Source organism: Podarcis gaigeae (assembly GCF_964106915.1).
Source record: "Podarcis gaigeae genome assembly, chromosome: 6".
Classification (NCBI taxonomy): domain Eukaryota; kingdom Metazoa; phylum Chordata; class Lepidosauria; order Squamata; family Lacertidae; genus Podarcis; species Podarcis gaigeae.
In genome coordinates, this window is record NC_139682.1 from 65,414,300 (window position 1) to 65,438,330 (window position 24,031).

The 24,031-nt window shown below is 42.9% G+C and overlaps 1 protein-coding gene and 1 long non-coding RNA gene across 8 annotated transcripts in view; one reads left to right on the plus strand and one right to left on the minus strand.

Moving 5' to 3' along the window:
* The window catches only part of ST6GALNAC3 (ST6 N-acetylgalactosaminide alpha-2,6-sialyltransferase 3), a 267,781-nt gene that overhangs the window by 40,851 nt on the left and 202,899 nt on the right, over positions 1-24,031 (plus strand). The gene's annotated exons all lie outside the window — the stretch shown is intronic.
* LOC310847462 lies at positions 1,473-8,903 on the minus strand. The gene is made up of 2 exons (XR_014565820.1): positions 2,673-8,903; positions 1,473-2,460 (listed from the first exon to the last, which is right to left on the minus strand). It is a non-coding gene; the product is annotated as an uncharacterized lncRNA (long non-coding RNA).

Consider the following 24,031-nt stretch of genomic DNA (forward strand, 5'->3'; position numbering starts at 1 on the left):
TGGTCCTGTCACTTGCTGACTCACCACCAAGCTGTGCCATCCTCCTTTCTTCTGCCCTCTCCTCCCCGCCATAGTCACTCAAGTCTCTTCCCACCTTGCCGGACCTCCACGCTGCCCTGCTTTCTCCTCCACATTGCCCCCAGTCAGTCTGTTCTCCTACCACCCATTTCTCCACATTCCTTTCACCTACAACAATTAGTGGCTGGCAGTTCTTTCTTTCTTTACATTTTTACGGGGTGTCTGGGTCCACTGTAAAGCAAAGACCACCAAGACTCCAGCTGTCTACTGTCTTCATCTTACACCAGTACATCTGGGCCCAGATGGAATTGCTACTAGCAGATTTGGTGTAGCATTGTGGGTATTTTGCTAGTACTTTTCAAGTACTCAAAATGGTTCATGTATATTTTCTCAGCAATCCTGTCAAAAGCCCTCAACAGGTAAGATTTGAACTTGTGGCTTACACATATTTACACCGAACGCATGTATTTCCCCACTGGCCTGGCATCTTCCTTTCAATACTAAAAAAATATTAAAATAAAAATCAGCTAAATTCCACTCCTTTATTAATTTCTAACATTCAATAATTATGAGTGCCTTTGCACTTCCAAGCTCTGTTAACCTAGATCTGTAACAAAAATAATAAAAAGAAATTGTAGTTTTCTAGAAATGACTCAGCCAGAGAGAGAAAGAGACTTTTCTAAACCCGCAGGTTTCTCTGGAGATCTGGTGTTAGGAAAGCGGTAGCTCTTTGCCCCGCCTATGCTGTCCTTGTATATTTGAAAATAAATCAAGTATTGCAAGAACAATGTGTCTCCAGTTCTCCACCAAAGGAAGCCAAACCCCAAAACCTTTTTCCTGCTGGAGGAAGTGAGACATGTGCAAGGAGGAAGGAGAAGGAGCTGCCCGGCCGCGCGGTGGTTTAAATAGTGTAAACCATGGCCCCTGGTTGACTGGATAGGTCGGCTGCAGGGTGTGACGCGGCCGGGACTCCCCAGTGACGCGGGTGGCATTGCCAGCCCCCCCCCGCTGTACATGTGGCCTGCCTGAAACCCCGCCTCCCCGGGAAGGGGAGCGGCCCTGCTGAAGAAAGGCAGTGACATTGCAAAATGTCAGAACGCTACCACTCAGTGTATTGTTTCTACAGCTATCATTGTAACATAGTGAACAATGCAAAGCTAAAAAACAGCAGGCAGGGAAGCATGTGCAGTAGATGTGTCTGAGTTTTGTATATGAGCAGGTTGCACACTCAAGAAGCTTGATGGGTAGCCTTGGACAAATTCTCGTTATTGACTCACTCTGCCTTCCGGGATGGCTGTGAGGATAAAACATGATGGAGGCACTGTAATCCCCGCTTAATACTTGGGATAGGGCAAGAGGGAAATCTTGAAAAGATTTGACTTAAAGGAACTAATTCATGACTCCATCCCATTGATCACAGTCTAAGCGTTAGACATCCATATTCCGTTGAAAACAAACCAACCCTAAACTTTAGCAGGCAAAACCTATCCTACCCCCATCGTGCATCTTATAAAAACTGCTTGAAACTGCAGCCAAACTTCTGCTCCACAATTCCAAGTAGATGTGATTCTTTCGGAGCCAGGGAAAAGCTGGTAGGAGTTTGTTAGCTCAAATCTCTGAATTAATATGCTGTTCTGGTTGCTGGTCATGAAGCTGATAAATCCCTCAGCTGCTTCTCTCTCTGGAATGGAGCGATGGAACCTTGTGAGTGCGAGAGAAAAACTTTTCCTGAATCAGTTCGCTGATTTGCAGCCATTTGCTGCTCTGATTTTCCCCAGGGCTCTCTTCAAAGTCCATATTCAGGTTGATTAAATTTCTCATAGAGAGAATATGACTTTGTGAAATTATACAACAGGGAGTTGGCATGAGGGAGGTGTGTAGCTCATTACCGACAGACCATTTCCATGATGTTTCTTAAATATTAAGCAACGAATAAGGAAATGCCTGATGCGTAAGATCTGTATTAGGACTGAACTAGGGTGATTGGATCCAGCAGTCTGTTCCTGCTGGAAGCTGTGCTTACGAGCTCTGAGAAGTCTGAGGCAATTTTATTTCATCCTTAAATAATTCTGGTTCAGCTTTTGCAAGTATATGTTTAAGCCCTGTTGAGTTTTGCCTGTAAGGCATGTTATACCAGAGCCAGTCGAAAGCCATTTTATACTGGAAACAACAGCAGACTTGACTGGCACCTTCAGATATCTGCTGGCACATTTCTCACATATCATGTCTGTTTGTTGTCTTATAGCTGTCATATATGCCTAAGTGAAGGGGCTTTTTCTGATCACGGCAAGATTTGTGCTTGAAACTAAGTGTATATGGAAAATATGTGAGTTGTGCTAGCCAATCTCACGTAAATACCGGTAAATCCAGAGGCAGCAACTGAATTCTCATTTGGAAAAATGTGTACTTCAGTCCTGTGTAGATCAATCATAAACATGTTTACTCAGATACAGATAGGTAGCCGTGTTGGTCTGCCATAGTCAAAACAAAAAGAATTCCTTCCAGTAGCACCTTAAAGACCAACTAAGTCAGTTCTTGGTATGAGCTTTCGTGTGTATCTGAAGAAGTGTGCATGCACACGAAAGCTCATACCAAGAACTGACTTAGTTGGTCTTTAAGGTGCTACTGGAAGGAATTCTTTTTGTTATGTTTACTCAGAGTAAGTCTCATTCAGTTCAGTGGGATTTACTCCCCAGCTCTTATGTTTAGCATCGCAGCCTAAGTTGCTGAGAGGGTACTTTAGGACAGAAGTCCAACGGTGATTTAAATGTTTTAATTTTGAACCTCTGCTCTTAGTCTACCACTGCAATGGAGATCTGAGCCCAGTGCAGTGATGGAAAAATCTACCCATCACGGTGCTGAGATGAAAGGAGAGGTTTGAACCTTTTTTCTGAACTGAGTGCTGTGATAGAGCAATTTTCCTTTTCTTGACAGCACTGCCCTGGGAGGAGAGGAATTCCTCCTCTCAGTCCAGGGCTGAAAGATTGGGGCAGTACCTTCCCTCAGCCCAGGTTAAAAGATCGGGGCAGTACCAATGCAAAGAAAACCAATTTTGAACGTAAATATATCAAGTTTATTTATTTATTTTAATTGTATGACAAAAATTTAATACAGTATTTTGTCATATATTTTCATTTTAAGCTATTAATTTTCATAACCATCAGTGATTAGTAATGAAAAACCAATAGCATTATTAATAGCTTTATTAAGAAAATTGGGTACCAGTAATGTCATAGCTGCACCTGCTGTCTAGGTAAACAGTTTTATTGGGCAAACGCTATACTGTATATCTGACAGAATTGATAATATACTATATTGTTATGGGAGCCAGAAACTAGCAGGTCATCATAAGACACTTGGATCTAGCCCCTGACTCCAGGAGAGGCTATTCTGAATATCACAACAAAGATCATCAGTTGTGATCTTCTGGGTGATCTTACATACCTCCATTCTTATGCTCTTCAACTACCTGACCCCAGAAATTTGCTCAATTCTGTTTATGAATCACTTTACTCACTGTTAAGGACAGCCTAGGCAATATTCAGTGCAATCTGTGCATGTCTTCTGAGACAAATGTCCCAATGAATTCAAAGGGACTTACTCTCGTATAAGCGGATGGAGCTGCATCATTAGAGGACTATGGTAAATGTGAATAGTATAGTTAAACTGCCCAGTTTAACTATTTGGATAACTAGCCAGTTAAAAGGCTGGTAATTGCCTCATTGGGAACTAGGACTGCTCTCTTCTGCTTCATGGGCATTCCCTTACAGGTCTATAAGCAAGATTTCCTTTTGAAATGCTCTTTTACCATTGCACGGTAATAATAATCATTAGATGTTTAGGGAAGTTTTTTAATGATTGGTGTTTTAATGTATTTTTAATCTCCTGTTGGAAGCCGCCCAGAGTGGCTGGGGAGAACCTGCTGGATGGGCGGGGTATAAGTAATAAATTAGTAGTAGTAGTAGTAGTAGTAGTAGTAGTAGTAGTAGTAACATTTATAACTCTTTAGTTTAACAGACATATTGCTGTGTGTGAGAGAAATGTCTATTTAACATTTCAAATGCATTGCAAGTTGACGTGTAATAAGCAAAGTTATGTGATAAATATGCAGTGGACTATGTACCTTGAAGCGGAATTCTGGTAAGATGGAGGTCGAACACTCCCTGTCTGAAGGAGCAGACGCATAGTCTTCAGATACTTTTAGATCCATATTGTTGCTGGACGAAAAATGGAAACAGTGGCTAGGAGTGCCTTTTACCAGCTTCAGCAGGGATATCAACTCTTCCTAGATGGGGATAAACTGGCCACAGTGATCCACACATTCATAATCTTCAGATTGGATTACTGCAGTGCTCTCTGTGTTGGGCTGCCCTTAAGATTGGCTTCCTGGCAGCTAGCTGCAGCCTGTTGAATCAGGCCTACCAAGAACTATTTGTTCGGATTAGCTGACAGCTGTAGAACAATGAGCTGACAAAGGGAGTTATGGTGGCCGTCATGTTGAAACTTGGGTTCCCATCTCTGATCAGCCATCTGGGATGACTGCAATGCTCTGCGGAGTTACCTGGGAGTAAGCGCCATTGAACTCAGTGATGTTTACTTTTGACTGCAGAGGTTCATTTGGTAAAACACACTGTGCTTTCACTAAAGATGTTCGGCTAGCTGAAAGCCTTTTGCTTTTAATTAGAACTGCTAGCCTGAAAAAAGTGCAGGAGCTGCTCTGTTCATCACCATTTCTGGTCAACCACACCACCAATGTTCATCAACACCCACACCAGCCTGGCCTATCCCTACATCCTTGCTCAAAGTCGGATGGTGGTGGTGGTGATTTTAGGTCCTAAATTGCATTCACCTGTTCCTTATATTCCCCCCCCGTAAAGTCTCTTCTACCTGCTGCCATGTGAGTGTAATTCAAGATTATCAGCCCAGGATATTTTGCTGCCAGTGGCAGAGCAGCAGATGTCACCTTCCCTCCTAAATCACTGTATATAGTATCTAAAGCTGGTAAAATGATTTGGCAATGGAGGCAAAAAAAACCCACAACTGCCTCTCTTCCTTGGCACTACAAGTGCAATTCCAATAAATAAAGTAATTAAACCATTTGTCGCCATTTCGTGGCATCCAAAATTAGCTGCATGAGGCAGCCGTGTCACTGTCTAATAGTTGGGCCAGTACTCTCTGGCTCCACGTTCCCACAAGAAGACAGGACTTGACTTAGTTCAGCTTGCCTGCCATATATCAAACTGTATGGAGAGGCCAAATTGAAATGGCACAGCACCAACACGAACACATTCCCAGGTTCAGGCCTTGGCACGTCCATGTGGGGCAAGGACAAATTCCCTGTCTCAACTCCTGAAGAGGCACTGCCAGATAGCCTATGATAGATAACACTGAGCTAGATGGGCCATTGATCAGATTTAGTATAGGGCAGCTTCCTAATCTTAACAGTTGCATCGGGATTTGGATATGACAGAAGGAATGGTGTCGCAATGTTCTCACAGTGCACATATGTACATACCAAGCAGAGTAGTGCCTGCCACTGCCCTAATCCCTTTTTCCGATAGATGCCTGCTCTCCGTACAGGAAGCATGGCATTAAAGTAGTCGCTGTACAAGCATCCAGAGTAATCATTTGGAGAGAGATGTCTTCAAGCTACTTAGCTTCACTAAGAAATATGAGAAAAACATACTTCTTGCATGCTGTCGAATCTAAATAGATCTCCAGTTGTCACAACTTGATGAGTCCCTCCCTCCCCGAAAGCTTGCTTGACTCAGTTCTGAAGATGCTGACTCAGTATAAAGATGTTTACTTTGCTGCCTAAAAAAGAAGCAGATAGTTTACTCATCTCAGATGTCATCGTATTTTTTTTTTAAAAAAACCCACCTGAAACCAGAACAAATGACAATACATGCCAGTACTTCCCTTTGACCATTAGCCCTCCAACTCAGTCTTTTCTCTCTCTGCTCATCCAGTAGCCCTACCTGGAGATTCCTGGGATTTAGCCTTCAACCTTTTGCATGCGCACCAACAGGGTGCTTCTGTTGAAAAGCAGTTGAAACATTTTAAAATAAATGATATAGCCCATTGAGCCATTCCATAAATTGAATTTATGCGAATTTATTGATTCAGTTAGAGTAACATGCACAGGAGGACTGTTTTATCATTTCTCCCATTCTTGGATCACATTTAACAAAGCATAAATATCTGGCAGGATTCATTTTCTCCTTTCCTTTTCCCCAATTTTCCTTTGTTTCCTAAAGCAAGTTTGCAATGGAATTTTGTGGGGGCGGGTGTTGGGTGTCCTCTCAGCCCCCCTTCACCCCAGAAGTCTTCTGCAAGAAGAGAAGGAAGAGGAGAAAATAGAACTAATAAAGTTCTAGATAGATACATATGAATATTCTGACCACCTGAGATCTATGCCAGGGTTTTAGCAAATTGTACATGGAAAGCATGTGCTCTGTCTACTACAGAGCCTCTCGGCATTATTCTTTCATGACCTAGTTTTTGTACTGGAAAAGTTCAGAATATCATGGATGTCGATGGAACAGTGAGCACTACAAATTCTCCTCAATTTGCGATCGGATTTCTCTCAGGCTCCTTGCCCATGTATGTGTGTTTGTACAATTATATGTGCTTCTTTTGTCATAGTTAGCTTTAGTCTGGTTGCATGGAATTCATTAGCTGCTCTCATGTGAGGCTTAAATTTCTGTGCATGTAAGAGAGTATCCTATTTCTTGCAGAATAAATGTTCATTTCCTGGCAGGAGTGTAATAATAGAATAGGTCCCCCTCCCCTGTATTTAAAAAATCTTCTGTTTACAGTAAAGGGAGAGAAAGCCACAATAACTGGAAATAGCTATGCAAAATTATTCATGGGCAAGGATTGTTGAACTTCAGGAAGTTGCTTTCCAGGAGAGGCATACAAAATACGTTTCTCTTCAGTAACCAGACTACTGATGACGGCGGCCTAGAGACACCATTTTGCTTTTCCATATTTTGCCAACCATGGAAGTGCTAGGAGGTATTTGATGTACCTTTGCCTCTTTTTTTAAAATACAACTTGCTCTCAGGGAGGAAGAAAAATCCAGTTTGAACAGAAACAAAAAATAAATAAAGAACAAAAGATAGTTTGGGGATATGCGCAAACTGCAGCCAAGTGTTTTGGTATTCAGAACAGATTATGCCTACTCTTTGTGAAGGCTTTTGCAAACAGGCTGGGAGATTTATATAAACTGGCACACAATTTAACAGGCAACAAATAGATGCCTTAAAAAAAAAGGCCAGGGCTTTAAATTCCCTGTTTCTGGATAGTGAGGGTAAAAGTTGGAATTATGCTGGCTGGCTTACTGGTATAAATGACAGAGCAGAGGCAGACATTGCTGGTGTCTCAGTGCAAAGCATTAAGGAATTTTGTGGTGTGGTCATTGACTGACTTGTTTTAGTGTCATCAGAGCAGGCAGAAAGACATAGAGAAGATGGGTAGAAGAAGCACGAGGCTGGGAAAGGAAGAGGCAGCAGACAAAGGGATGGTTCAGAAGACTGAGGAGAAGAAAAATGCAAAGGGCTATGTCTGAGGAGGAGAAGACAATAGCTAACAGAAGCAACAGGCAGGCAAAAGAGGCTAAGAACTTAGAGGTGAGGAGGGCTGAAATCCAATGCAACCAGTTTGCCATCAGGAGTATGAACCTGCACAGGCTTGTGTTGTTCATTCTCTTTTTCCTTCATACATATGTGGAGGAGAAAAAATGTTTCTGTTTTTGCGTTCGAACTAACCACAGTTACTTGACATGTCCAAACTCAATAAAGTGTGGTTTCATGTAACTGTAGTTACTTAAAATAAACCAGACTCAAACTCTTTAAGACCAGCATTAGCAGCCAGAACATCTGGGAAGCTGAGGAAGAGCATTTTCTAACATTACTGTACGTGCCACTTCCCTTTTGTCGCTGTCAGCCTCTGCTGGAGGAGAGAGCCAGTTGAGGGAACCAGTTGTGAACCTTGGACTATAGCAAGAAGACCCCAACCCCCAGAACAATATTTAAGCCAGGCTGCTGTGGTTCCTTGGAAGGAAAGGAAGGGCCAGATTTTTCCAAATGTATACCAGGAGAGGACATGTGAATACACAAAAGAAAGAAGAAATAGGTCAAAGGTAAAACCAACGTTACTTGTGTGTTCAACAGGAGGATGGTAACACTAAGGTTGTCTACATATTACTCTGAACACAAGTGCAAGCTGCCTCTACAAATGTACAAGTGTTTGTATGGAAGAGTGTACACTTGATGATTTGTGCTGCTCATTTATTGTGTACACAGGTAGACCAATAATACACTCCTTGAATGTTGCATGTGAATAACTGTGCAAACTCACCCATTTGCATACAGGTATACAGATAATAAACTTGTTGAATGTAATATCTGAACACCTCTACTGTCAATGGATATGACAGGGGGAACTTAGGAGGAAAGATGAGAAGTTCATTGAGACGATAGTGAAGCATCCATGCAGAAATATCAGAGAAGCAGCTAGAGATGGAGGGTTGGATAGAGAGGGAAAGTTCTGGGATAGAATGACAAGGCTGGATGCCATCTGCATATAGTTGATATTGAAAGCTATGGGATTTGATGAGATCGCCAAGGGACAGTGTGCAGAAAAAGAAAAGCAAAGGGCTATTTTTATAAACTGTGTACAGAAAAGTTTTTTTTTAAGTGTCAACCCTAACATTACATGTCTTAATGTCGTACTTCAGAATAAATATTTACTCATACACATTTAACTCTATTTAACTATATGAGCATGTCTTCTATGTTTAGCTGTATGTCTGTAGTGTTTTATATGGAAAGTTACCTATTACTGCAGTAAACAGCTTCCTAAGGCTGGAACTGTATATATAATCTATGCACAGGCTGTTTTATAAATGCTTCATTAAGCAGTTGATCAATAACTGCTTTACAAATGAATTTACGGCATTCACTAAAATTCTAAGGGCTGTCTACTTCATTATAAATGACTTATTGAACATCTATAAAGCAATTTTAGAGAGATGTGCTGCCTTTAAAATAATGCATCTCTAGTAGTGATAGTTATAATAAATACTTCAGAAATTACAGCCATAGTGCTTGGCAATTCACTGTTTATCATCTAAAAGTGCTTGTTTATGAACAGCTCTTTAGCATTTATTATTTGGTAATTTTTAAAATACATATGGTTAGATCTTGAAAACACTTGCTCTACTGTGCTCTTACATTTCAGTGAGACTGCAGTACAATGAGAGAGTTGAGGACTGGGGCTATAGTACTTCAGGCTTTGTCAAATGGGGCAATAAAATGGGGTTGTTTGTTTTTTACTTCAGTTTTTGTATTTAATAACATTATAATACTGTACTGGCTGTAAGAAGGGCCAGGGATTCGCAATACATTGCGTGATTGAAAATTTTGAAATTGCTCTTGGGATTTTAACTTCAAACTGGTTTCAGGCAATGTATTGATAAGGGCCTATTTCAGTCCAAATGATTTTCTTCCTAGGGAGGCTACCACTCTTAAGAAATGGTGCACAGTGGGGTCCATTTTCAGATTCTACAGTCTTTCTGCAAGAAGATGTCAGTTGGTAATTGATTACAAAGCATCGTGTGTCATTTGCACATTGCTTATCATCTAGGCAGAGGATGTGTAGCACAGGAGGCTACTTGCTGTTCTTCATGTACAGACAGCTAAAATGTCAACTGTGGAGCCCAGAGCAAATTCCTGTGCAGATTTAATCGGCAACATGTGTGGCTCGGATGCTTGTATGTACGCTGAATACAAAAGCATTTAGAGGAACTTTCCCTTTTCCTGCACAAGCTTCCCTAACAGACCTCATAGATACCAGCCATTCCATAAGGTGTAAACCATAGTAGTAAAAAAAAATAAAGTTACTTAACTTTCAAACATGGAGGTGTCTCTTTTTCCCCATAAAGCGGCAAACCTTTCTCTTATAATTGTGCTTCTGGATACACATTTTATTTGGAGGGCAATATAGTGGGTAGGATGAAGAAAACCATCTAAGAAAAACCTCTAAGAAAACCATCTGCTTGGAAGTTGGTGAGTGGGGTGAGCACTAGAGTGACAACATTAGCCTTGTTGGTATATCTTGGCCACTTTGCTCCCCATCTTTCAAAAACCACGGTCCTTGGCTATGTCATATCCCAACCCAGGACTGTGTTTTGTTATACTCCCCCTAAACCACTACCTGGAACAAAGTTTTGTTCTTGGCTTGGTGACCATGATTCATTGCAGCAAACCAATGAATCTGATCCTAGATTTGGACATTACATTCATCCAGGGCTCATGCACTACCAGGGATGTGGCAAACAGCCCACAAAGTTGCATTCACAGCAAACCGTTAAACGTGTTTACCATAAATGGGTGCACTGGACCAACGAAAGGAAAATCAAATGTCCAGCTTGAAAAGCAAACACTTAAGGGAGCATTTCCTTTTGATTGGCTGCAGAACTCTTTCTGTGTTGGAACTGTGGCAATCTGAGGTGCGCAGAATTCTTTGTCATGCAGAAGCCAGCATATGCTTATACAGCAGCTTTGGACATTGCGTATATATGAATCTGCCTTACACCAAGTTGGACCATTAGTCCATCTAGCTCAGTATTGTCTACACTGAATGGAAGTGGCCTGTCAGGGTTCCTGGCAGGGAATTTTTCCAGGCCTACCTGAAGAAGCCAGAGATTGAACTCTGGGTCTTCTCCATTAAAGGAGATGCTCTGCCACTGGGCTGCATTCCTTCCACGCTTCTCAATCATTTTCTGAAAAAACTGGAGATACCAGGAATTTCTGCTCACCCCCTCCAAAAGCTGGGCAGGGTTTCCAACACCACGCAGGCTTCCTGGGACCAGGGAGTCACCCACTTTGTTACAGGGTGGCCATCACCCCGCCCCCATCTCAGCAGGCCAATGGGCTGCCAACTGGAGGTGGGGCGAGGGCTGGGAAAGGGGCCGATGCTCTTTGGCCCAAGTGCACTTGTTTTCTTTCCAGGAGATACCAGGAATTGAATAGGAGATGTTCCTCATGCGAAGCATGTCCTTCACTGCTGATCTGTGGTATCTCCCCAAGGAAGTGCCAACAGCCAGATGCGCAGTCAGTCTGAGCTCTGGCTGCTGACACTTCCTTACAGTGTCCAAAGGTGAACTGAAGTAGGGGAAATGTGCAGCAGTCAGCTTGCTGCATGTTTAATTAGCGTTGCTTCTTGGTCCAAACGACAAAGAAAACCAGGCTGTTTCAATAAAAGACAGTGCCCAGGTGGGTTGTTTTAAGCCATCATTTAATTCACCCCGAAATAAGATTTATTTGAATGATGCATGTATGTTACTATTTCTCTTTGGGTTTCTCCCCCTCTTTTATGGCCATGTAGGCATGCTATCTAGGGACGTGGGTGGCGTTGTGGTCTAAACCACTGAGCCTAGGGCTTGCTGATTAGAAGGTCAGCGGTTCAAATCCCTGTGACAGGGTGAGCTCCCATTGCTCGTTCCCTGCTCCTGCCAACATAACAGTTCGAAACTAGGCCAAAAAGTGCAGCTAGATTAATAGATACCGCTCTGGCAGGAAGCTAAACGGTGTTTTCATGCTCTGCTCTGTGGACAAACTGCTCCCTCGGCCAGTAAAGCAAGATGAGCGCCACAACCCCAGAGTCATTCACGACTGGACTTAACAGTCAGGGTTCCTTTACCTTTACCTTTTTAGGCATGCTATCTAGTTGCTAAACAAATCATTTGAAACCATATAAGAGCTTCCATACAGCCTAGGCACATGTCACAAAACACATCTTTAGAGACAGATTCTGTTTGGGCACTTGGTACACCTGCAAGGGTATGTATATCACTTCCTTGAAGACTCTGCAACCTGATTTATGTCTTCAGGTGTTGATGTTAGTGGGCATGGGGAGAAGAATAGAGACTTAACAGGAAGATTCCGCGTTCAAAGTTTGTTTATGCTTTTATTCATGTGTATTTTATTTATTTCAACATAATGTTAGAGAAACACTTTTAAAAGACAATAATGGGTCTTGCAAAATGAGATCCAGTTTTTGCTTCTATATGATTTTATTTGGGTTTATATACATGTTATTTGTTAACTTCTCTATGGATACATAGTTTGCTTTGTTAGTTTCCTTTGTCATGGCCTGATAACTGGATACCATCTAACAAACATGAACCTCTGCCTTTTAATTTCAGAAAGTTGTATCCCTCCTTTTGGTGTCACTCCTTCCAGGATAGCTAACAGGTGTATGAAAAACGATAAAGCCATAAATCAATTAATTAGTATAATACCATTGTAGCTCAAACAAAAACAACAAGGCAAATAAAGACCACATCCCCACTGCAGCCAACTAAAAGAATCAATGTTTAAGAGGCCTAGGAAAATAAAAGTGTTGGTATTTGCAAAAAAAGTAAGACCAGGTACAGGAGACCCTGCTTAGGAAGAGTGTTCCTAAGACCACATCTGCACCATAAACCATAAACATTATTATACCACTTTAGAAGTCATGGCTTCCCCCAGAGAATCCTGGGTACTATAGTTTGTAAAGGGTGTTGAGAGGAGACCTCTGTTTCCCCTACAGAACTACCATTCCCAGAATCCCCATGACTGTTTGGGTATAATAGTGCTTTAAATGTATGATATGGATGTGGCATGAAACAAAATACAACAAAGACCTTTCCTTGCCTAACCTCTAAGCAGAAAGTCACCTAGAGAAAGGCCTTCAAAGATTATATTAGTTTAGCTTTCCCTAACCTGCTGCTCTCTGATATTTTGAACTACAGTTTCCATAATCCCTGACCATTGGCTCTGCTGGCTTGGGTGGTGGAAGTTTTAGTCCAAAACATCTGGAGGTCTTCAGGAAGACTATTGTGGGCAGGTTCAGGTGGGAGAAGACACACTTTCAGGTACTTTGGACCCCAAGCCATACCAGCACTTTGAATTGTGCTCAGAAATGGACTAGTATCCAGCAAACGTACTTTGGAATTGGCAATGTATGTTCCCATTGTCAATTCTCAGCTAGCAAGCTTGCAGTTGTACTTTGAACTAATTGACATTTCTGAACAGCCATCAAAGGCAGCTTCATTTGAAGGGAGCAATCTTGCTTCCTGGTAAAAACCTGCACACGATCAGGCTTTGTCTCCAAAGGCAGTTTGGAATTTTCAGCAGAGATCTTATGAGAGTCTTAGCCACCCTGCAAGGCCATCAGACTTTACCTGCGGATTTCAGCAGGTTATGTTAGGGACTCTGGTCACTTTGTTCTAGAGATCTGATCTCACAATGCTTCATTAAAATGAGATGTTGTTGTTGCTACTGAAACAGCAGTGCAAGAATCTTTTAACAGGCTTGTAACTGAATAATAAAATTTGATTGATTGAGTGCAAGAATCTATGTATTGAGTTTGTTGATTTGCACAGCAGCTCGCTCGCTCTCTCTCTCCCTCCCCCCTCTCCCTCTCCCTCCCTCTCCCCGCCCCCCCAACCTGGGTATTTCACTATTGGCAGGGCATTTAGCATTTCTTCTCTGGGCGATTTCATGTAGTACCATAAACGAACACTTGTTAACCTTTTGTTTTTGTCTTGGGTGCTTTAATCATAACCTTTCTCCAAGGTTATGCTTCTGTTCTAGACCCCTTTTAGGTTCTTTTTAGGTTTGTTGTTAAAAAGAGAGGGGAAGGTGCATGACTGAAAAAATGATACAGTTTTGCCAGGACAGTTGAATGGCTATTATTTGTGTCCTCCAGACAATCCCTAATGGCAGCGTTTGCTCTTGGTGTGCTCTAAACCTTTTGCTTCTATTCCTCGGATGGGAAGTGCACGTATGTCTCCTAACACCTGTGGCGTGTCACCATCTAAACGACCTATTTTCAAATGAGCACAAAATTGGGTTTTGTAGGAATGACACTGAAACTTCTGAACCTTCCCCAGCACCCCTAGTGTGTTTCTTAATGACCTTGGGACTTTTGAAGTCAAGAGCCTAGGATTCAGTTTTCCTTCCTACACAGGCAGAATCAGGTCCCTGCAGTCTCTTAACAGTGGGATATTGACTCCTAATTGATTCCAGAGACTGCTGGATGGGAATGTGTTGAGTCTTTCAACTCTCCCTCCAGGGTGTCAGCCTGAAAGTAGGTAGCTCAGTCGCCTAATGTGCTCCCCAGATTCATAATAACCCACTAAGCAGATGTCTAGGGAGGAACTGCAGATCACCTTGCCATAACTTCCCTCCCGAACAATTTGCAAGCTGTGATGCGGAGCTACAGCCAGGATTTTACAAGATTAGGAGAAACTTGGAAAAAATATTGGAGGGATTTCCATAGTCTATTTATACAGGAAACAGTATTTAAACTATTGAAGTTTGAACCCCAGAAACACATGTAAACATTTTTCATTTTTCTTTTATTTGTTACATTAGTGTATACCACCAATGTAAATTAAGTTCTCCAGGTGGTTTATGGAGCCATGAAGAAATATAGAAGCAAACCAGTATTTACACCATGTAAACACCTCTAAAACTAATTATAAAATGAATCGCAAGAGCTGTAACCATTGTAAGCACGTCAGCTAAAAACAATATAAAACCAGAAAGGTGAAACTTGGTGCAGGGAGGGGAAGTCTGACACGCCAGACAGATGTAGCCATTGTAATGAAAAATCATGGGAGAACAGAAAGTTCTTCACTTGGTGCCCAGAGACCATAGGTCATAGATCACAGACTGTAGATGGACCACGGGGGCCATCTAGTCCAACCCCCTGCAATGCATGAATCTTTTGCCCAATGTTCCTTAAGATATAAAAGCAGGGGTCAGGATTCCTGGAAGAGGAGGTGCAACCTGAGACTTCACAGGAGCATGAAGTTTTTCCAGCAATTAGTCCCACTTACCTGCCATGCTTTGAAACAGAAGCAGGGGGTGGGGGACAGGACGACTGCAGCTGCTTGCAAGAATGTCTTTCCTGCCAGAAGCTCCTGGGCTGAAACCTGGTAGTCCTTCTTGGGGGCTGGGTCTGCTCCTGCCTCTTAATGCACCTCTGTTCCTTGGAGACAATGCCTGCCTCCCCTCCTTCCCTGACAGCTCAGTTTGTGCTGTGGACCCACCCCTCTTGCCTGGCAGAGAAGTGGCCTGCACCAAGTTGCGTGGTCCTGTCTCCTCGCCCTTAGCCAAGGAAGAGGATGCTTGTGAAACTTTCAAAAGGAGAGTCTCAATGGAGGACACTGAACCCCAAGTCAGGGGCTTGAGTGGAAGGCCTCTGATCCATGTCCCACTGCCACCTTTTTGTCGACCCTGTCAGAGTTATAGAATAAAATAATAGAATTGTAGAGTTGGAAGGGATCACGAGGGTCATCTAGTGTTTGGGAAGTGCCGTGACAGATGGATGGAAAAACAAGTCTTTTCCCAATCCAGTGTGCATAATATACTCCACACCTAACAAATGCAGCATTCGTATTTCCAGTAGGATTGATTAAGCCTTATATATTTTATTGATCAGCTATCCCAAGCTGTTCAAATTTGTATTTGTTTTGTAAAATGACTTGTTCCTCTGTATTTAAGCCTATGAGAGAAACAGCAACTACAACTCATGGGCATTCTTTTTATGACTGCAGTGCAATTACAATTCATAGCTTTAATATGACCTCTGCTTCTGACCTCATCTTAAGGCCTTCTTTGAGTCTGAACAGCCAAATGCCTTGCTTTCTGAATTGTCAAAATTCCATATGCTTGAATTGACCTAGATTTTGTTCCCTGGCAGAAACTGATAGAGACTGATCACCTGGGGGAGGGGAAAGGTGAGCTAAGCTGTTTTCTATTGAAGTCCTAAGGCCCCCCTTTTTTTACTGTTAGAAAGATTATTAATACTTATTTTATTGTTAGCAATTTTGTCACTGGAATCAAGGTCAGGTGACTTAACAAGCCCTTCAAGTCCTCTAGCTCTGAATCAGTGACACCAATTCTGTTATCAAATTCAATGCTCACTGCTTTCTTTTTAAACAGAGGGGATCTCTGCCTCAAGACAGCTTTTCAAAGGTGACTACAGGGCTTTCAGTTAAGTGCTAGGAGACTTGGGGGTAGAGGAAAGCACCCTCATGGGACTTGAGATTTCTGTAGATTGTGCTGTACGAAACTCAAGATGGATGCATGGAGTAATACTTGGTAGCTGCTGGAATTGCCATTTTGCTGGGGCTGACATCTGGCATAAACTGAGGTGGAAGAGAGGAAGGAGTAGTTCTCTCCTTTGGTCTGTGGTAGTCTGCAAGTGGCCCTATGCCAAATATGATCTGAAAGAGGTCACCACTTGTCCCTGTAGCCTAGGAAGATCTTTTCCTCCTGCTGCATATGCAAACATGCTTTCTGTCTGGCTGGGTGCCGCAGAGTCTCCTAGCCAGCTCCATTCTAGCAAGAGAACCTCATAAGCTGACACGATTCCTCCAATTGCACCCCTCTTTTTATTCTTTGACTTGGCCTTGGGCCAGCATGTACATTTGAAGTCTTCAATGAAGGCTTGCAGGTATTCCTGCCATCCGAGATGAGGGCTGTCCTCAGTGGCAAAGGTCCCATTTCTGCAGTACTCATAAGCCCGTGACCCAACAAGCCAACAACAGCAATTATGAAGTCTGTAGAATTGGCCCTAGTAAGGACATTTTGTATTGGTACAGGTCATCTCAGAAGTTCATTAACTTTCTGTTCCAATTTTCGCCATGGATGTTTTTCACCTTCATTAATAATAGCAATAGCTTATTGTTATTGCTGATATTCAAAGAAGAAAGTTTGTCATTCCATAAAGTTCAAATACCATACTGGATACTACACTAAAAGAATAAGGAAGGCAGATCTCATTCTCCCTTTTCAGACAAGGTAAAAGAGAGGACCTGAACAGAATCAAAATGATAGGTTTAGGGGTTGTTTTTTTAAAAAAAAGCATTCCAAGTTTGTAAAGGATATGGGAAGGATTGTTGAAACTTTTTCTCATGACCTAGATATAATTTTACCATGCAGTGAAGCAAAAAAAGGCTGTTTTGAAGGTATTGTTGCTTCCTCTAGTAATATGAGTACATTTAATAACATTGCTGCTCCAGTTAACAAAGAGACTAGGAGGGCTTAAGTTAGCTGTACCTGTGATCCAGTGTCTGGAAAAAACCCTTTCATCTAAGCCCCACCATGACCTGCCCTGCACCTTGCAGTCATACCTCATGTTATGTCTGCTTCATGTTACGTTCTTTCAGGTTACTTCCCGCGGTGACCCGGAAGTACCAGAATGGGATACTTCCGGGTTCTGCCGCTTGCACATGTGCAGAAGCGGCGAATTGCAACCCGCGCGTCTACAGACGTGCCGCTGCGGGTTGCGCTCTTTTCATGTTGCGAACGCGCCTCTGGAATGGATCCTGTTCGCAACTAGAGGTACCACTGTATATGACATCAGGGACAGGGCAGATAAAGGCAGGACTTTTTTTCAGTCAGAACTCAGTTCTGGCACCTCTCAGATGGGCACCATTGTCATTATAAGAGAAAAAGGTGCATTTTGGCACCATGGCTGGCTTAATTAGGCTCCCACCCCTGAACCAAGAGAACAATCCTAAACTCAACTGAATGGCCTCAGAAAGCAGTGGAAGTGCTGCTCTGCTATTAGAGATGGCCGTCTGCTGGTGGGAGAACTGCTGGAAATCCCCTGGCATACCAGTGGAGAGCTCCATGGGTGGCAATCCATCAGTTGAGAGGGGGGAATTTAGGAGATGCCATGTAGAAACCCCCTTCATTTCCATGACATACTCACAGAACCAGCATGCACACCCTGAGGCTGCTGTAGTTAATTCCCTCCCATTGACTATGCCCTTCCTGCAGTGATAAAGCAGGCCAGTGGTTGCATGTACAGTATTTCTCAACCAGTAGATCTACCCCAACCCCATGAATGAGCAACAGAATTGCTCATTGCAACCGAATTGTTCAGGTACTCGTTGGATGTAACTCCATTCCTTGGGTTACGATATTAATTTCATTATTCCAGATTTCATACTTGTTCAGATTTCATCTACTGCTTTTAGAATTGCTTCCCAGAGATACCTTCCCCTTCACTCATTCTGCCTGTATAATTGCAGTTGTTTCCACTGAAATAGGTGCACCTGCCTCTGTAAATCTGGCTTTGCTTTCGCTGGGAACAGTTGTGAGGCCTAATGAGCACCTGCAGTTTCGGAATCCATGGCGTTAGTCAATATGTTACCTTGGGGCTACTGCCGCTGAGCCTTTCAGTTTTCATTTTCCTTTGTGCCAAATGATGCTCTCTTCAGACATCCCTGAGTAAATAGGCCATTATTCTCTGGAAATCGCCCACTGAAACCCTGTCTGAGCCGAAGATGGGCAGCAAAAAAAGCAGGAAAGCTTCTCTGTTTATCTCTATTGTCTAAGTTATTTCCAGTCTGCAGAAAAGATTTGCTTTGCTTTATTTTTTTATTGAGACCTGGGATATCTCACTGTTTTGGCCTGTAGGACGGATGACTCCCACAGCACTGAATTGAACTAGAGAACCTTGATGAAGTCTTCTGCTGTCGCAGGGGGAGAAATAACACAGAATAAATGCTTGCACAGTCTTTGCCTCTGCCTTTCTTCTGTAATTCGTTCACATTTGTGAGGATTCAGAAACACAGCGGAACAAACTCGGGAAATCGGGCTAGAATAGCATAGCACGTCAGAAGGAAGGGAAGATGTGAAATCAGAAGCGACAAGCAGAGAGCAATTGTACCTGTTTTGCTGCCAATGTTACATAGTGGGACATCCTGGTAGGTGAGATGTTGTGGCACTTCCTCACACCAGAGGGCGCTCTTGGAACTTTGAAAGCGATATTAAGAAGAAATAATTCACAGGGCCTTATTGAATTTAGCCTTGCTTAACAAGCTGAACAGATTCTATTGGTATTGCTTTTGCTTGACACTGGTAAATAAAAGTGGAAGCTTTAAACCACTTTGAGTTCTCAGAAATGTTTGATTTATTTTATTTTCTGCACTGGCGCAGGTCAATTAGAACTTTGGTGGTGGTAGGAGAGCACCTGTGTTTCTAAGTACCAGATTTGAACGGAGAAATCTATCCGGTGTCTCAAAAGTGTTTTGTATCCCTAGCATTTGTGTGGCAGCAGTTCTGGTCAAGTAGGTTAGGCAAAACTATCTTTTTGTCCTGGTTTGCAAAGCATATTTGTATTTTCAGCTGCTTTTGGACTACAGTTCCCATCACCCCCAACCCCTGGTTCTGCTAGCAAGGGAAGATGGGAGTTGTAGTCTAAAACAGCTGGAGACCCAAGTTTGGGAAACCCTGACATATTTGAAGCTACAGGCGGGGGAACTGTGGCCTTCCAGATGTAGTTAGGCTTCAAATCCCATCAGCCTATAGGCAGTTGCCAAGGGATGATGGGGATTGTAGTTTAGCAACATCTGGAGAACAACATCTGGATTTACCAGCACTAAATCCAAGGCTGTGTGCTGACTGGTCCTTAACAAAGAAGGCATTGGGTAGCTCATAGCTTGTGTCTGTGCATGTGAGACATGTGCAAGTTGCTTTTTTCAAATGTTACAGAAGAAAAGTGGTAGGATTAAGGAAGCATGGACAGAAGAAGCATGATTACTTTGCAGTTCTGTTTCAGCGTCTGTTGGGATGTCTTCAGCACATCCCACACAGGCTTTGTCACTGCATGCAATAAAATATCAGCCTTGTTACCAACTAAGGTTCTTTGGACTTTTGCAAACTGCAGCTGAAGAATAGCACCTAGCAAGCACAGTTGATCAATGGCTTTTTATAGTGGCGTATGAAATTGGTGAGAACTTGAGCTGTGTGTGTTGTTAGTGAGAGGAGAGAAATGTACCTGGACAGAGAGAGAAGGAGGAAGACGTGTATATGTATATGTGTATGTGAAGTGTGTGTGTGTGTGTGTGTGTGTGTGTGTGTGTGTGTGTAAGTGAGAGTGAGCTAGGAGCATGTGTGTCTGTGGACTGTATGTATATGGTGAATTCATCTGTGTGCTCTGTGTCTGTGTGCAAGAGAGTGTGGCCACCTTCTATGCTTTCCCTGGTACCAGTGAATGCTCCCTACTGTGTGTGTGTGTGTACATACCACAGACTCCCAATGTATGCATTCGAGGAAGAGTGGGCAAGCAGCAATGACTAGTGTCTCTAGTTTTGTGCTGTCCTGTACCCTTACATTGTGTGCTATGCCACACACCCCATGGTAGCCTTTTTGTAACTGTTATCCTTGGTACCAGTCTCAATTTTTAAATTATTTATAATTCGAAACGATAAAACAGTATACATTTTTATTAGGTATTTTCTCAACGAAGGAAGCCTGAAATCACACAACAATTATAGCATGTGGGGTTCTGCAAAAAGTTTAGAGGTTCAAAAGGGGTCCTCAGCCTGGCAGCATCTCTGCCCACTTGGCCTCACCCATCTTTGCTGGATTCCTCTTCTAGGGACTAGTCCAGGGGTCAGCAACCCGTGGCTCCGGAGCCGCATGTGGCTCTTTTACACCTTTGCCGTGGCTCTGGGGTGGATACTAGCGAGGGGAGGAGGCATTGTGCGCCCTGACACTTCCCACCGTGGTGGGCGCTGTACTGGCTGTGACGTCGCATGGGGGCGGTGCGTGCGTTAGTCACGCACCATCCCAACGTCACTTCCTGCCCGCTGTCAGATCGCGGCTTCGGAGATATATTTGTTTTAAATGTCGCAATGGTTTTGCGGCTCCCAGTTGTTTTTTCTTCAGAAACGGGTCCAAGTGGCTCTTTTTGTCTTAAAGGTTGCAGACCCCTGGACTAGTCCATGCCCTTTCCAAAAGTGAGATTCTCCAAAGATGGAGACAGGGTAACTGCTGGAGATAAGGGCTAGGGGTGTGTGTGAGCAGAATTGCTCAAGGTGGCCTGTGCTTGCCCCAATTCTGCTCACAACAATTTGAGCAGAGATGCTCACTTACAATTCTGTCACATCCCTGCTTTGAGCTCTTGACTGATCTGTAGCAATATGTCTGGGCAAGTGAAAAACTCAGTTGATTTGCCTGCAGAACGTGCTGGGTTTACGTGCTGGGTTTGATGCTATCCATTTCCAAGTATGTCTGGAAAGGGCCTCCTCCGTCTAAAATCTGCTGCCAATCAGTGCTGTCGATACCGAGTTTTGGATCAATGGTTTGACTTGATTGATGCAGCTTCCTTTCTGACTGTTTTGGTTCCCGACGTTAGAGCAAGGAGACTTCCCATGCTCTCAGGTTCCCCCCAACCTCCCACTGCTGAAAGGAGAACATACAGATAAGAACAAGTATTTATTATCACAAATTAAACCATCAAGCTAGAAGACCTGCTAATTCCCCTCTCCCTCAGATCTACAGTTTAGACTGTTATGCTTTAAATCAGCCAGGCTACCTAGTTCTTATTATTTCTGAAGACACTGCATCTTCTTATTCATTTGGGTCTCATCTCCCAGGAACAGCTACTAATCTACTCAGGCATCTCCCTTCTCCCATCCCCAGTCCTTTTAATAGAATGCTGGACTTTTGCAGCTGTTCCTCTGAAATAATTAAAGTTTTTAAAATAAAAAACACACAAGGTTTTGTGCTGGTTATCTATAGATAAATAGATGGATGTATACTGGAAGTATACGCCCTTTGCTTTGACAAGAGAGCTTCAGAACTAATGGTGAAATATTGGAAGTGTCTTGCAAACTGTCAGACCTTCATTTATAATTCTGTCAGCTATTTATGCCAGCCACTAATGACTAGAGAAGAGAAGGCATTTTGCTACTGGGTAAAAAAAGAAAAAAACCTAAATTATATTCCAGACAGGTTGACACTGATGCCCCAAAGTGCAGGTTTGCAAGATAATTCCTAATCTCAATAGAAAAGAGGTGTCAAATTCAATTTCACTGAGGGACTGATCGCAATTTGCCTTTTAACTCCAGAAGTCCACTGAAGGAGGGAAATGGCTTGATTTCCCCCTCAAGTGTTTCCACAGCAACTTCCCTTCTGTCTGCAGTCTGCGCACAAATATCCAGCCCTCTGTATTCATGGTTAGGCTATGCTCTGAATCACAGCTCACTCTTTGTCTTCTAAATGTGAGGTTGTGCTGTCATATCGCATCCACTCGTACTGAGATAACACCTACAAGTTCATTTTGTGGACTGCTCTCCTGAAAATAACTCTGTGAAGTTTCATTATGGGCCACTCTTGAGATTTTGTCAGAACGTTTTGCCCCCTAATTTAGTGCTTTTAAGGGATGCAAGGCACTGACAGCTCCCATTTCATAGCAGTGGTTGGGGCAGCACTTTGGGGTGCACAAACATCCTTCTTCATTGAAATGAAAAGGCAATTCACAGCACACAGGACCTCCCTCTGTGGGTCTGTGTTGTTACTCTGCGTTGTTTCTAAGATGTCAGAAGGGAAGATACTTAGAGTTCCTGCCTTGTTAGTTTGATAAAATGAAAGTCATGGTCAAATGTGTGTGTGTGTGTGTGTATGTATATATATATATATATATATATATATATATATTTGCTTTCGTAGATTTTCACGGGTACAGGAATGCAGGTTTTGGTGTCCTCGGGTGTCTTCCCGTGTAAAAGTTGGGGTGTCTAGGCGACGTTTCGACGAGGTCTCACTCGTCATCTTCAGGCTGGTGCTTTCGGCTTCTTGTTACTGGAACAGAGCGGGATCTCAATGTTTGAGTTCCTATAAATACTGTAGAGGGGGTGTGGTGTCTAGCCTCCAATGTTCTGGGCAGAGAGGAAGTTCCCAGGCTAGTGTGCCTTTTCTTCTTTTGTTCCTTAATTACTTGAGAGATACCTTGAGTGATTTCTTGAGTGATATCCTGAGTACCACTTAGGTGGGTCATTAGGTGTGGATTAGTTGCTAAAGTCTTTGTGTCTTGACCTCTTGAACTTTGTGAAGAGTTTTCCTGAGAAGATGGCTGTATTGCACTTAGTTGTGCTTTGGCTTGGCTTCGTGTATAGGGGCGAGCTGTGGTTTTGTGGCTTGTGTCAGCCAGATCTGTGTAGGGATTGCAGGGGGGTGCAGCATCCGGAGGTGCCACCATGGATTGGCTACTGGATGGTGTCAGTAATTCATCTGTGGAGAGGGTCTGGGTTTGGGTCTGGTGTGGTTGATTGGTGTTGGCGTTCTGTGTGCCTCTGGATCTGGTGTCAGTTTTTGTGGAGAGGGCTAATTTCCAGATGTCTGGCAAGCGGGATGTGTCGTCACGCTTGTTCATGTTGTGAGGGTGTTTCTCTATCTCGATGGCTTCCATGATTATTCTCTTGTGGTGATGTTCCGTGTTAAAGAGCAATTTGGAATCTGCAAAATTAATTTCGTGTCCTGTTTCTTTCATGTGTTGGAAAAGAGAGGAAGTTTTTTCTTCTTTTTTGACGGCATTCTTGTGTTCTGCGATACGTGCATTTATTCGTCTGTTTGTTTGTCCAATGTACGTGGCTGGGCAGACTTTGCAGGGTATTTCATAGATCCCTTGGTTTTCCAACTGGATTTTATCCTTGGGGTTTCTGAGGATATTGGCTATTTTTTGGTTGGTGCAAAAGGCTGTTTTGATATTGTGTTTATGGAGGACGTCCTAATCTACAAAAAACCTGATGGCTCCCTAGGACACACTATCTACCAGAAAAAAAAACACACCAACCGCTACTTACATGCACAATCACACCACCACCCTGCACAAATAAACTCCGTAGCCAAGACTCTCATCTCCAGAACCAAACGCCTGGCTGACAAAGACCACTTGACAACTGAGTTACAGAATCTCTCAAATGTGTTAATTGCCAATGGATACCAGCAAAACAGGATTACGAAGCTAATCCAAAAGGAAACACCCCCCAAAAACCAAGACACAGAAGAAAACAATGGCATGGCCCTCCTTCCTTATATCAAGGGCACTACAGATAAAATTAGCAAAATCCTCCATAAACACAATATCAAAACAGCCTTTTGCACCAACCAAAAAATAGCCAATATCCTCAGAAACCCCAAGGATAAAATCCAGT